The sequence below is a fragment of the Geotrypetes seraphini genome, chromosome 2, assembly GCF_902459505.1.
Source record: "Geotrypetes seraphini chromosome 2, aGeoSer1.1, whole genome shotgun sequence".
Lineage (NCBI taxonomy): Eukaryota > Metazoa > Chordata > Amphibia > Gymnophiona > Dermophiidae > Geotrypetes > Geotrypetes seraphini.
This window is the reverse complement of record NC_047085.1, coordinates 104,985,251-104,999,815: the sequence shown is the minus strand read 5'-3', so window position 1 is coordinate 104,999,815 and position 14,565 is coordinate 104,985,251. Positions and strand designations below refer to the sequence as shown.

The 14,565-nt window shown below is 43.6% G+C and overlaps 1 protein-coding gene across 5 annotated transcripts in view; it reads right to left on the bottom strand.

Moving 5' to 3' along the window:
* The window catches only part of MYBL1 (MYB proto-oncogene like 1), a 242,921-nt gene that overhangs the window by 151,695 nt on the left and 76,661 nt on the right, over nt 1-14,565 (bottom strand). The window lies entirely within an intron of this gene.

Below are 14,565 nucleotides of genomic sequence, written 5' to 3'. Positions count from 1 at the left end.
AGGAGTTTAAGAGCGGGCTGTATGGGGTATTTGGTGGCGTTTATTTCTAGTACGGTTATGGATGGGGTTTTGTCCTTTTCAAACAATAGAAATTTTGTTTTGTCCGGGTTGAGCTTCAATTTGTTGTCTAACATCCATTTTTCCACAGCTTCTAGTATTTTTTTCAGGTTGTCTGTTGAAGTGGAGTCTGGTGAGTCAAAAGGGAGGAGTATGGTTATGTCATCTGCGTAACTGAATGAAGTTACTTCTAGGTTGTCTAGAATAGTACCAAGGGAGGATAAGAAGAGGTTGAAGAGCATTGGCAACAGTGGTGACCCTTGAGGAACTCCACAGGGGTTAGACCAGGGTGCCGATATAAGATCTTTTGTTTTTACTCTGTATGTTTTTGTTTTGAGGAAACCTTGGAACCAATTGTAGACCCCGCCTGAGATCCCTATGGCTTCTAGTATCTGAAGAAGTATGGTGTGGTCTACTAAGTCAAATGCGGCAGTGAGGTCGAGTTGAATTATCAGCATCCTTCTTTCTTTGCTGAGGTGTTGTCGGGTTATATCAAGTAGGGATGCTAGAAGTGTCTCTGTACTGTGGTAGGTTCTAAACCCCGATTGTGTGGGGTGGAGTAGGTTGTGGTCTTCGAGGTAGTTGGTGAGGTGCAACGAGACCTTATATTAGTTTAACATATAATGGTATTGAAGCTATGGGTCTATAGTTGGAAGGGGAGTCTATTGGGTCTTTGTGGTCTTTCAGTATTGGGGTGATTATTATTTCCCCTTGGTCTTGTGGGAATTGACCTTCCGTGAATGTGGTTTGGATCCATTGCATGAGGCTAGCTCTAAATATGGGGGAGGCATTTGTTAGAAGATATGAGGGGCAGTTGTTCAGGTCACATGACACTTGGCTGTATTTTTTGTAGAGTCTGTTCATGTCAGACCATTGTATTGCTGGGAAGTTGGTCCAGTACCTGTCTGCTGCTGTGGCGTCTCCTGTTGTAGGGTTTATTGTTATTGCGTCAAGGTGGGTTAGTGCGTTGTTGAAGGAGGATCTGATTGAGATGATCTTGTTTTTGTAGTAGTCTGCTAATTGGTTGGATGTTGGTGGGCAGGTTCCTTGTGTGGCTAGGAATGGCTTGGTGTCGGTGAGATTTTTTACTAGTTGGAAAAGTTTCTTTGTGTCTAGGATTTCTGTACCAACTAGCTTGGAGTAGTAAACTTTTAGTTTTTCCTTAAGTTTGGCCTTGTATTGTTTTATTAGGCTTCTCCATGCTACTTTGGTGTGTTCTTGGTTCTTTTTTTTTTCCAGACTCTTTCGAGGTGTCTGCAGTGTCTTTTTAGTTGGAGAAGTTCAGTGTCGAACCATTTGTCAGACGACCTGCAGATCTTGTGTTTTAATTTTACTGGGGCTAGCTCATTCAGGATTGTTTCACTTAGGGTGTGCCACTGGCATATGAATTCTTTAGGGTCTATGGAGGCGATTGTGGGGTCTGCTTTGCTCCAGAATGTGGTGGGTTCAATTTTTTGTCGGGTTTTGAAGGATTACTGGTGCAGTCTCTGATCCTATCTATCCTGGACTACAGCAACATCGTTTACCTAGGTATCCTCCCCCCCCCAAAAAAAAACAGTACAAAAATTAAGAATAATGCAAAACACTGCAGTTCGCATGATCTTCGGACTGCGGAAAAACGATCATATTAGCCCTTACTACAAAAAATTGCACTGGTTGCCAATGGAGGTGCAAATACTGTTCAAGTTTGCATGTATCTGTTTCAAACAGATCTGGGGACAAGCACCTTCCTACCTACTACCACACTTCACTCTACATAACCCCACACGAACAACCAGAAACCGAAACATCTTTACATACCCAAAGATCACAGGCTGCAAATACAAATCCTTTTTGGACAGAACCTTCATGTTCCAAGCAAGCAGACAGCAATCTTGGCTGGGAAACTACATTAATAGTGCCAGGCAGACCTACGGCACATTCCAAAAATCAATTAAAACCGTTCTATTTGACAAATTCATCTTTTAAACAGATGCCCTTCACCCACTATGATATTTCCCCTTTGCTAACCTCGATGTAATTTCTTACATAATTCCTATTTCTTATGTAACATTTCACTTCTTGCATTCTGTAATTCGCTGATTGTCCAGCCTTCTTTCAATGTGAACTGCCTAGAAGTCTTTCAACTACAGCGGTATAGAAAAATAAACTTATGTAATCTGACCATGAAGCTTCTTTTTGCATGTTTCTGGAAGAAAGATTCATCCTTGCATTTTGAATAAGAATCCCAGATATTCCAGGGATGGTACATGAACCAAGTGGCTTCTGGAAGTTCACAATCCATCCCAGTCTCCGCAGTGTCCCCACAACTGCCGCTACTGCCTTTTCTCCTTCCAGTCGGGATGGAGCTCTGATAAGCCAATCGTCCAAGTATGGGTGCACCTGCCAAACCACTCTGCAGATATGAGCTGCCACTACCGTAATAACCTTGGTGGAATTCAGTGCACTGTTGCTAATCCAAAGGGAAGTGCTGAGAGTTGATAGTGATTTTCCAACACATGGAAACTGAGGAACTTCCTGTGTTCCGGAAGATGGGAATGTGAAGGTAAGCTTCCGTCAAATCTAAGGCAGCCAAAAACTCTCCTGGCTCCACATCTGCAAAGACGGATTGAATGGTCTTCATTTGAAACCAAGGTACTCTCAGAGCAGCATTGACATGTTTGAGATACAGCAGGGGTGGCAAAGTCCTCCTCGAGGGCCGCAATCCAGTCGGGTTTCAGGTTCCCCCAATGAATATGCATAAGATCTATTTGCATGCACTGCTTTCATTGTATGCTAATAGATCTCATGCATATTCATTGGGGAATTCCTGAAAACCCGACTGGATTGCAGCCCTCAAAGAGGGACTTTGACACCCCTGAGATACAGGATGAGCCTCCACGCCTCCGAGACTTTCTTGGGCACAACAAACTATATGGAGTATCTACCGGATCCTGAGTCGTCTAGAGTAATTGGTTCTATGGCTTGGATATCTAGTAACCTCCATAGTGTTGCTTGGATCCTTTTTGCTTTTTCTAGCCAACATGCCAGCAAATTCACCAACCAGTCAAAGATGGTGTGTGAACTCTGTCTTGTAATGCTCTCTGATAATGTCCAGGACCCAGCCTCCAGATAGTCTGAGCGCCAACCCCCAATCTTCAAAGGAGCGGTCTGTGAGTTTGCAGCTTTTTAACTGGCACTGCAGAGAGGGAACCTGAAACTTAATTCCTCCAGTTACCTGAGAATGTCTATCTGGAGCCTTGAAAGACTCTCTGAGTAGAGGTTCCTGTGGAATACTGGCGAGAGCAGCAGGAGCCACGAAAGGATCCCCAGCTCTGGTCGCCAGCTGCTTGGAGTCTGCTGTCTGACAAATATCTTGGCCAGCAATCTTGTACACTAGCCTTAAGATAATCCAAGCCCTTGCCAAACAGCATCTATCCCCTGAAAGGGACCCTGCTCAACATCAGTTTAGAAGTTGAATCACCCACCCATTGCCTGATCCAAAGCATACGATGGGCGGAGATCAAAACTGCTGAGACTTTCCCCATGACTCTGATAATGTCAGAGTGCATCTGCTACATAATCTATGCCCAGCAGCACAAGCTGAGGCAGGGGCTCAGAGTCTGGCAGGCTCTGACTTCTGATCCTAGAATGACATGCATGTGCCTTGAAGGAGGACACAGCTACAGCTTTAACTCCCAAGGTTAAAGTTTCAAACTACCTCCGGCGGACCACATCCACACCGTGGTCCTGCAGATCCTTTAAAATCATTCTTCCTTCGCTTAGTAGGGAAGTGTGTTTGGTCATCTGGGCAATCAGGAAGTTCACCTTTGTCATAGTAAACATTTTCTGGGATTTTTGATTCATGGAATACAGTTTAGCCATACAGCCATATAGTTTATCCAGTTTTAGCTACCCTCAGGGAGCCTTCAGGGGTCTCCAAGGGCTCTGCAACTAGGATCCTCCTGTCCAGGTGCCAAGGATCCTGCTCAGAAGAGAACATTGGGAAGGCAGGGTTTGAAGAGGGTCTATTTTCAATTCTCAGAGGGACTCTGTAATGATCTCCAGTAAAGAAGAGGACTTAAAAAGTCAGCAAACAGAAGGATCTGCTCCCTAATCTATATCCAATACCTCCTTGTCCTCTGAATGAGAGGCTGTTTCTCCCATCAGGGAAGCCTCACTTTGGGACAGTAAAGGGATCAAAATCAACCCTTGTTTTCCAAGTCCCTGTCCAATGAACCATCATAGTTCCAGCATAGCCTCCACTTCCAGGGAGTAAGCACTCCGAGTCCCCAGCAAGGACTGCTTGCTGGTCCACTTGCCCGTGGATCTGACCAGGGGATTTCTGCTTTGTGCATAAGACTGCCAGAGGAGATTAATGAACTCTAAGGTAAAGGCCTGAGAGGCAAGTCTCCTTGACCCTTCAGGTGGAGCAAACTCCTTTTCTTGGGCTGCAGAACTACAGTTCCAGGGCTCCATAAGGTGTTTCATTCCCCCCCAACAGAACCGTTTGCCATTTTCCAGTCCTAGAGGACTGTGGAGAGGCTTAATCCAAAGCTCCCACCTCTCTATCCCGTGCAGCACATGACACAAGGCCACTCTTCAGCCACACATGCAGCACAAATAAGGCATAATATAGGGATATTAGGGGCTGAAGACCACAAAATGAGGTGTTTAAAAAAAAAGTTTGAGAACTTAGAAAAAAAAATCTAGAAATCCAAGATGGCCACCATGGCAGTGTTTTGGCTGACAAAAAAAAATAGGATTTTTGAGGGGGAGAACAAAGCCCTAGCTGCAGAAAGTCAAAACAGTTTATCAGACCCCCTCCCAATTTTCCCATAGGCTGTCACAGCCTGCACTCACAAACCACGTACTGGGGAAAAAGTGCTGCAACCTGCTTCAGCTCTATGAAAGAGTAGCTGGATGTGGAGGGATTTTCTGCCTCAAGCAGATGGTCAGCTGCCATGCTGAGATCTTCGGGATGCAGTCGAACCTAAATCAGACTTAGCCTCCACTCCTCCACCCCTGGGTACGACCAGAAAGAAGAGGGAGTCGAAACTGCAGCTGGCACCGTGAGCGCCCCAAAGGACGCTATTGATGCCTAACAGCTTGCACTCAAGCTCCTGACCAAATCAAGGAAGTCAGCAACTGCTGAGGGCCCAGAATCATGAGCTCCCTAAATCTTCAGCAGGCTGGCTGAACAGGTCCCCAAAGGATTCACCTGCCTGCTGCAGACTAAAGTCTGCTCCTCTCCAAAGAGGCACAAAAGTTCCTTGAGCTGCATAAAAACCACAAACAACCGGAAAAAAATGAAAAACACTGCAAAATAATAAAGGAAGCAGCTCAGCACGACACTAGAGAATGACATGGTGGCTTACCCATGGCTAACCCACAGGAACAGGGCTGGGGAGAAATCAACTGGTTGCCTCAGGTATGGGGACAAGGCCATTCACTGCCCTGGGGGGAAAGAGAAACAGGTGCTGGCCCATGTGGTGTGAGGCCTGGAGCTAGAGGGAAAGAAGAGGTGCCAGACGCAGACCTGGGCGCTGAAGGGAGGGGGATAGAGGTGTTGGACCAAGGGAAGGGGGCTACAGGGAAGGGGAAAAGGTACAGGACCTGCAGGGAGGAAGAGAGAGAAGGAAAGAGAAAGGATAACCAAGGGGATGAAGGAAGAGTGAGTGAAATATTGAACATAGCGGGGAGGGGGGGAGGAAAGTGTGTATGTGAGACACATTGGTATAAGGGGAAAACTGGACACAGGGAGATATACAAAAAGAGGGAAGATGGTGGGCATGGATGGGAGCATAGGAACAGGGACAAAAAGGGGAATGCTGCATCTGCATGGGGGTGGTATATGGACACAAAGGGGTAATGTTAGACATGAGAGAGTATATGGACACAGAAAGAAGATGGCTAGAAATGTGGGAGAATAAGAACACAGAAAGAAGATGCTGGACAGGGTAGGGGGCATAGGGATACAGAGGAGTGATACTGTACACAGGAGGAGAGTTATCACAGAATGGTGAGATGATGAAGGCAAGGAGATAGGCAGAAGGGAAATACTAGAAAGGGACATATAAGAGACAGAAGGGAAATGCTGAACATGGGGAAGAATAGATACACAGAAATAGAAGACAGATAGTGAGCATGTAAAAAGAAGAAATGTCAAATGGTCAGGAGACCCTGGCAAGTGAGTTAATAGAAGACAAGAGAAAACAGAGACCAGCACCTGAGACCATCATGATTTGAAGAATAAAATGATGAGACAACAAAAGGTAGAAAAAAATAATTTTATTTTCTATTTTGTGATTAGAATATATCAGATTTGAAATATGTATCCTGCTAGAGCAGGTTTTAGAAATTACTGGGGACCGCAAATCCCAAGCCATGCTTCGTTATATTTCAGCTAGCTTAGGGCTCTCTGACCAGGAGGCAGTTGCTCTAGTTGCATTCCCCCAATACTATTCCTGTCATTTGTGACTGGGTTGGGCAATGGTGCGCCCGCACCTGGAGTACTGCGTCCAATATTGGTCGCCGTACCTTAAGAAGGATATTGCGATACTCGAGAGGGTTCAGAAAAGAGCGACATGATTGATAAAAGGTATGAATAACCTTTCATATGCTGAAAGATTAGAAAAACTGGGGCTCTTTTCCCTGGAAAAGCGGAGACTTAGAGGGGACATGATAGACTTACAAGATCATGAAGGGCATAGAGAAAGTGGAGAGGGACAGATTCTTCAAACTTTCGAAAACTACAAAAACGAGAGGGCATTTGTAAAAATTAAGAGGGGACAGATTCAGAGCCAATGCTAGGAAGTTCTTCTTCACCCAAAGGGTGGTGGACGCCTGGAATGCGCTTCCAGAGGGTATGATAGGACAGAGTACGGTATTGGGGGGTCAAGAAGGGATTAGATAATTTCCTGAAGGAAAAGGGGATAGAAGGGTATAGATAGAGGATTACTATACAGGTTCTGGACCTGATGGGCCGCCGCATGAGTGGACTGCTGGGCATTATGGACCTCTGGTCTGACCCAGCAGAGGCACTGCTTATGTTCTTATTACATTACATTAGGGATTTCTATTCCGCCTATACCTTGCAGTTCAAGGCGGATTACAAAAGAGCTGACTGGACATTTCCAGTGAAGTTACAAAAAAATTTTTTTTTTTTTTTTGTTACAAAAGAGGAGAGAGAGCTGGATAAATTTCGGAAGAACTTGCAAATTGGATAGTAAATTGACTGTACGTTACCGTGTGATATAACAAATAGATTACAGTTAGAGTACAAATAAGATTACATTGCATTTCAGGGATCTATATTCTTGGTTGGTGTTTTGGGGAGGAAGAGATTACCTAAGTGGAGGTTTTGGGGGAGAGTTTGTCTGGGGGGGGGGAGGAATGGGGGGGTTAAGATATCTGGATAAATTTTTTAAAAAGCAGGGTTTTGATTTCTCTTCAAAATGTTTTGAGGTCGCCCGTTGCCAACAGCAGGTTGGAGATGGAGTGGTTAAGTTTTGCTGCTTGCGTCGCCAGAAGGTTGTCAAACATCTTCTTGCGCTGAGTGCCTTTGAGTGGAGGGAAAGCAAAAGGGTTCAGAGTTCTTCTTTGTCTTGAGGTGAGGATCTGGTTTAAGCGGTTGTTTAGGTAGGAGGGGGCAGAGCCATTTAATGCTTTGAATAATAGACAGTAGAATTTGAATTGAATTCGTGATTGCATAGGTAGCCAGTGAGAATCTAGGAAGGCAGTTGTAATCTAATATAATAAAATGGTAGGATGCGCATGCGCACTAAAAAAATTGTGTTCTCTGAGCTGTCGCGTTTTTTTTAGTGCGCATGCGCGGGTTGTACGTCACCAATGTTCCTCCTCCACCATGCAACGCAAGCCATGTCCGCCGCCGGCCTCGAGCTACTGGGGGCCGGCGGCGCAAGCCGCCCGGCCGATGCTGAGGCTCCGCCTCCCGCTTTCGCCCTACACGGCGACGCCAGACCCGGACCTACAAAACGCTGAGGCCCGTCTTCCGACCTACACGGCGCCGCCAGATCCGGCACCACAAAACGGCCCTCACATCCGCGAACATGCTTGCCATGGAAACAGGGGATCAGGAGCTAAACATCGATTTTAAAAAACAAACAAACAACCGTGCACAACGACAGAGACACACAAAGACACTCACAGAAGGACAGGGGGCTAAAGAGACAGATTTTAAAAAATAACAAAACACTAAGGAGAAAGAGAGACACAGGTAAGGAATGCTGCTGGGCAGGGGGAGCAGGGAAGAGGGTCAGGGGGAGAAAAGAAGGAGTGCTGCTGGACAGACAGAGCAGGTAAGAGGAACAGGGGAGCAGGGAAGAGGAACGGGGGAGCAGGTAAGAAGTGCTGCTGGACAGGGGGAGCAGGGAATAATGACTGCGGAGCAGGGAAGAAGCTGGACAGGGGGAGCAGGGAAGAGGGACAGGGGGAGCAGGTAAGGAGTGCTGCTGGACAGGGGTAGGTAAAGGAAGGGAGAAGGCCTACTGCTGGACAGGTGGAACAGGCAAGGGGTGATGGTTGACAGCCGAGGAAAGAGAGAGACAGAAAGCGGTCAAGAGGAGAGAGAGAAAAAGAAATAAAGACACACACATCTATTCTAGCACCCGTTAATGTAACGGGCTTAAATACTAGTATGATCATATTTTCTCAGGGAGTAGATCAGTCTGAGTGCGGTGTTTTGTATGGTCTGAAGTTGTTTTATCTTGTTGGCAGGACAAGGTAGATAGAGAGAATTGCAATATCCAGTAGACCTAAGACTAGGGATTGGACAATTAGTCTGAATTGTGCTGGGTCGAAGAATTTTCTTATTTTACGTAGATTTCTCATAATTAAGAAAGCTTTCTGGGATGTTTTATTGATTTGGGACTGCATTGTGCAGCATCTGTCTATCGTTACTCCTAGGAGTTTGAGTTCGGGCTGTATTGGGTATTTGGTGTTTTTAATTTTCAGTTCTGTAATAGTGGGAGTTTTGGCCTTTTCGAGCAGAAGGAATTTTGTTTTATCTGAGTTTAGTTTCAGTTTGTGGTCTTCCATCCATTTTTCCACTGCATCTAGAGTTGTTTCCAGCTTTGCTATTGTGGTAGGCTCTGATGGGTCGAAGGGGAGCAGTATGGTAATGTCGTCTGCGTAGCTGAAGGATGTAACATTTAAGTTGTCTAAAGTGGCTCCAAGGGAGGAAATAAAGAGGTTAAAAAGCATAGGTGATAGTGGTGATCCTTGAGGAACTCCGCAGGGGTTGGACCATGGTTCTGATTTGGTATAGTTGGACTTTACCCTGTAGGTTCTTGATTTGAGGAATCCTTGGAACCAATTGTAGACCTTGCCTGAGATCCCAATGGCGTCAAGAATCTGTAGCAATATGGAGTGGTTGACCAGGTCAAATGCTGCGGAGAGGTCAAGTTGGATTATCATCATCTTTTTGCCTTTGCTAATGTGCTGTCGAACTGTGTCTAGTAGTGTTACAAGTAGAGTTTCTGTGCTGTGGTTGGTTCGAAATCCTGCTTGTGAGGGGTGAAGTAGGTTATGGTCTTCCAGGTAATTGGTGAGGTATTGTGCAACTATACCTTCTATTATTTTAACGTATATTGGTATTGAAGTGATAGGTCTGTAGTTGGAGGGGTTATCTATTGGGTCTTTGTGATCTTTCAAGATTGGAGTGATTATGATCTCGCCAAGGTCCTGAGGAAATTGACCTTCCATTAATGTGGTTTGAATCCATAGCATGAGGTTGTCTCTGAATGTGGTGGAGGCGTTTGATAACAGGTAGGTGGGGCAGTTATTTAGGTCGCAAGAAGCTTGGCTGTATTTTTTGTAGAGTCGGTTCATATCCGACCAATGTAATACGGGGAAGTTGGTCCAGCTTCTATCTGCGGCGATGACTTCTCCTGTTGAAGGGTTTGTAGTTATCTTGTCGAGGTGGGTATGAGTATTGTTGAATGCGGTTCTGATCTTGATGATCTTGTTTTTGAAATGGTCTGCTAGTTGGATAGCTGTCGGGGGGTGGTTTCCTTGTGTAGCTAGGTAAGGTTTGGTGTCGGTGAGATTCTTTACTAGATTGAATAGCTTTTTAGTGTCTAGGGTTTCCGTGCCTATCATTTTGGAGTAGTAGGCTTTCCGTTTTACCTTGAGTTTGTTCTTGTATTGGTTGATTTGATTTCTCCATGCTGTTTTGTGTGTTCTGTTAGCATAATTTTTCTGTTTAGCATTCTGTAATAATTTGGCTTATTCAATTTTCTCGATAGGGAAGGGATATTTGTGAAGGGGAGGGGAGACAAGAGTTTTGTTGACCCTTGCTGTGTATTATTTGTGTTTTTAATTGTACAGAATATTGTTTCTTTTTATACTTTAATAAAATAAGTTCAGTATAAAATCATAACTAATCGAGGCTTGTGCGGATGGGATCAGATGGCTTGCGGGGGCGGAGCAGGTTCAGGGGCAAGCTCACAGGGACAAATTTCACCCCCCCCCATCATTCTCCACACAATACCTTCATGCTCGCCAGAAGAAGGAAAATCTGAAAGGGGATAGCAGAGACCAGTGAGGAGGAGCTGAAAAGCTGTGATTGACATCTTCTGCAGGATGCTCACGAGCAGGCATGGACAACTCTAGGGTTCTTCATACCACCCCTATTGCACTGGAATTCCAGTCATTAGTAACAAGGTCTCACTGCATAAAATGGGACATATGCTAAAATACGAGTTACTAGTAAAATATCTTAATGGTAGCCCATGTTAATAACTACATCTTTAAAACTACTTGCATACACTTTATATAACCGATACCACAGGGCAAAAGAATTCCCACTAAGTTGCATAGTATTGGTAAAATGACTTGTCCAGGTCACAGAGTGTCAGTGAGAGAAATAGGACTTCAACTCTTGCTTCCCTGGTTTTCAGCCTACAGCAAGTTTCAGTCACAATGTTTCCTAAAAGGTTTCAGGATATAGTAAAAAGCAATCTGTTTACTAGATAAGTTAGAAGCAGTAGTAGCAAAACTAACACCAAACAAAAAATGTTACACATTTTTTAGGAACTACTATATAAAGGATGACCATGCAAAGCACTTATTAACTGGTACTCAAACTCAAGAGAAAAATTTCAAAAATATATACCATACAGCAAGGAGTACGTTAAACTAGAGAATAGAACGGGGAAAAAATTTATCACCGTTCCCGCCTCATCACCTTGAGCTCATCCCTGTCCCTGAACCATCCGCTTGAGCTAAGTCCCCATCCCCGCAAGCTCAGTCTCCGTCCCTGCCCCGTCCCCTCAAGCTCAGTCCCAGTCCTTGTCCTGCAAACTGTTAGATCCCACCCACACAAGTCTCAAATAGTTGTGATTTTATACTGAACTTATTTTATTAAAGTATAAAAAGCGACTATTCTGTACAATTGTCATTTCATAAACACAAATAATACAGAGCAAGGATCAACAAAGCCCCTGTTTCCCCTCCCTTTCACAAATATCTCCTCCACTATTGTGAAAACTGAACAAATCAAATTACTACAGAATGCTACATAGAAAAATCAAGCTAACAGAATACTTCAGTCACATATGGCAGGAATAGTGTTAGGGTAGTATAACTAGGGCAACTGCCCCCTGGTCAGAGAGAGAGCCCTAAGCCAGCTGGAAGCTAAAGAAGCACAGACTGGGCTTTGCAGTTCCCAGTTATGTCTAATACCATCTCTAGCAAGATACATATTTCATATCTGAAATATTCTAATCGCAAAACATAAAATAAATTAAATTTTTTCTACCTACCCTCTAAATCTAATAAATGCTGGCATTGTAATCTGGAAGCGGGGACACTTGATCATTTAATTTACCATTGTCCCTGTATAAGATTATTTTGGAATTCAATTTGGACTCAAATAAATTGTCTATTAGAAAACCATGTTGCATTATCCTATGATACTATTCTGTTTGGCATGTCTATGAGGAAAAAAAGTCAAATATCAGCACATAATAACAAATTACTGTATTATTAATCTTGACTGGGGTTGCTATTCAGCATATCACCAATAACTGGAAAAATTATACTAATCTTAATTATACATTTTTGTGGAATTCGGTATGCCATATTTTTAAGATGGAAAGAGCAATTGCAATACAGAAAGGGAACTATAATAATTTTATAAAGATCTGGAGGCCATTGGAACGATATTGTAATGAGTAAACATCATTTTCCTTGGATGAATATATGTACACATAGGGGGGTGGGGGGAGTTTTTCTGGAAATTTCACTAAATTATATGTTTATATTATATTTATGATATAATTGATTATAATATTTGAAAGAAGGTGGGTGGGACGGGATATAATTTTTATGTTTTTAGAATTATATGAGAATTACAAGTGTTATTATTGTTACTAATGATATATTCCTGTACTCTTGCTGTAAGTTTTAAATATGAATAAAGAAATTTAAAAAAAAAAATTCCACCTTTTGTTGTATGGTAATTTTATTCTTCAAATCACAATGGTCTCAAGCTTGGGTTTTGGGTTCCTTCTGTCTTAATCATCGCATGGCTGGCTCCTGAAGGTAAAATAGGTCCAAGAGGGCCTGGGGAAGAGATGCTGAGTCTGACGCGGGTGCAATTTTTTTTTACCACAGGAGCAAGACTTTTCACCGCTTCCACGGGGCGGTGAAAGGTCTTGTCCCCATTCCCACGGGGTGGTGAATGGTCTTGTCCCCATTCCCGCGGGGCGGTGAATGATGTCCCCATTCCCGCGGGGCGATGAATGTTGTCCCCATTCCCACGGGCGGTGAATGTTGTCCCCATTCCTGCGGTAAACCAGTTGCACATGTCCCCATTACTGTGGATTTACTGCGGTGACCACGGTTTACCGCGGTAAACTGTCCCTGTGTCATTCTCTACTTAAAATTCCTACAGTCAACTACAACTACGATAAAAACAAACAAAAAAAAAATCCTATTTAGGAGCTAAGATTCGAATGGAGTTTCAAAATTCTGAAGAAATGGATAATGAGATTATGTAGCAATAAAGGAATCATACCATTTACAATACAATACAATTTATTATATCCCGCAATTTTCAACAGAGAATCATTGCAGCTTACAGCAAGAAGGGTTACATTGTGAAAAGCAAGATTAATATTGTCAGATTAGGAGATGACAAGACAGTCTGTGATATGAAGAGGCTGTGAAAAATTGAGTCTACTGGGGGAAGAGATATGTTTTTAGTCCTTTCTTGAACTGGCAATGTATAAGTAGTGTCGCAGATAAGCAAGTAGGTTGTTCCACTCACTGGCCCCAATGCCCAAAAGCTTTCCGTGGCAGTAAATGTAATTAAAGCACTCTTGCACAGAAAGCTGATTGTCGTAGCAGCAACAAAGAATCTTATGCTAAGGAAAAATGATATCTTACCTGCTAATTTTCTTTTCTTTAGCCGCAGCAGATAAATCTAGAGACAAGTGAGCTGTGCCCATTTACCAGCAGATGGAAATAGAGCGTACTGAGCTGAACTCAGCTTTGTTGGATGTATAGACTCTTGGTCAACTAGAATCGCTCTTCACAAAGTAGACGGAAATTGTTCCCATCAAACTCCTTTCCCACACTGCAGATGCATCAGCCCAAAAGGTTATGAACCCCAAGCAAAAAAAGTATCCAAAACGTCACACAAAATGCCCAAAATTCGGAACAGTATCCAAACATCCGTGCAGAAAAGCTAAATTCTGAGACAGGGTGGGACTCTGGCTTCATCTACTGCGGATAAAGGAAAGAAAATGAGCAGGTAAGATCATTTTTCCTTCCTTAGCGCCAGAAGCAGATAAATCCAGAGACAAGTGGGATGTAGCAAAGCAGTCTTACAGTAGGGAGGGAAGCCACTACAGCCACCGGAAGAATGGAAGCCTGACAGGAAGCATCTGAATGTGGATATAAAGGAGATCAATTTGCTGCTCTTTCACTGTCACCCATTGAAAACCATGTAGCCTCCTCCCAAGACGCCATTACGCAACAGATGGAATAAGTTCCAAATGCAAACAGAAGCTGTCTATCAAAAAGCATATAACCTGAAACAAATGCCTAATTAATGCATCATGTTACAGAAACTCTGGCGCAATTGCTCCCTTATTGTGCTCCAAAAGGTCTGAACAGGGAAAGACATTTGAGACTTACAAGGTACCGATGAGTATTCTCTGTACCTCTAGAAAATGTGGCCATAGGAACTACTGCCCACTCATCATATCATATCTCCCAAAGGCACAAGCCAATGGACAAGGTGATGAGAGTCTCTGCCCATCAACATAAAAAGTGAAGGCTCAGGATTTAAAGAAGAGCCCTATTATATTACCAAGCCTCAGGCACCACCAAAACCAGAGGTCTACCTACTTCAACAAACTGGTAAAAAGGCAAAAAGGTAGGTTTTTACAGCTTTTCTAAATTTAAGAAGTCCTTAAAGGGCTTTGATATGAAAAAGTAGGCTGTTCCAGAGGTTTGATAAGAAGTGGGAATAGGATCGTTTCCAGGCTGTTTGGCGTT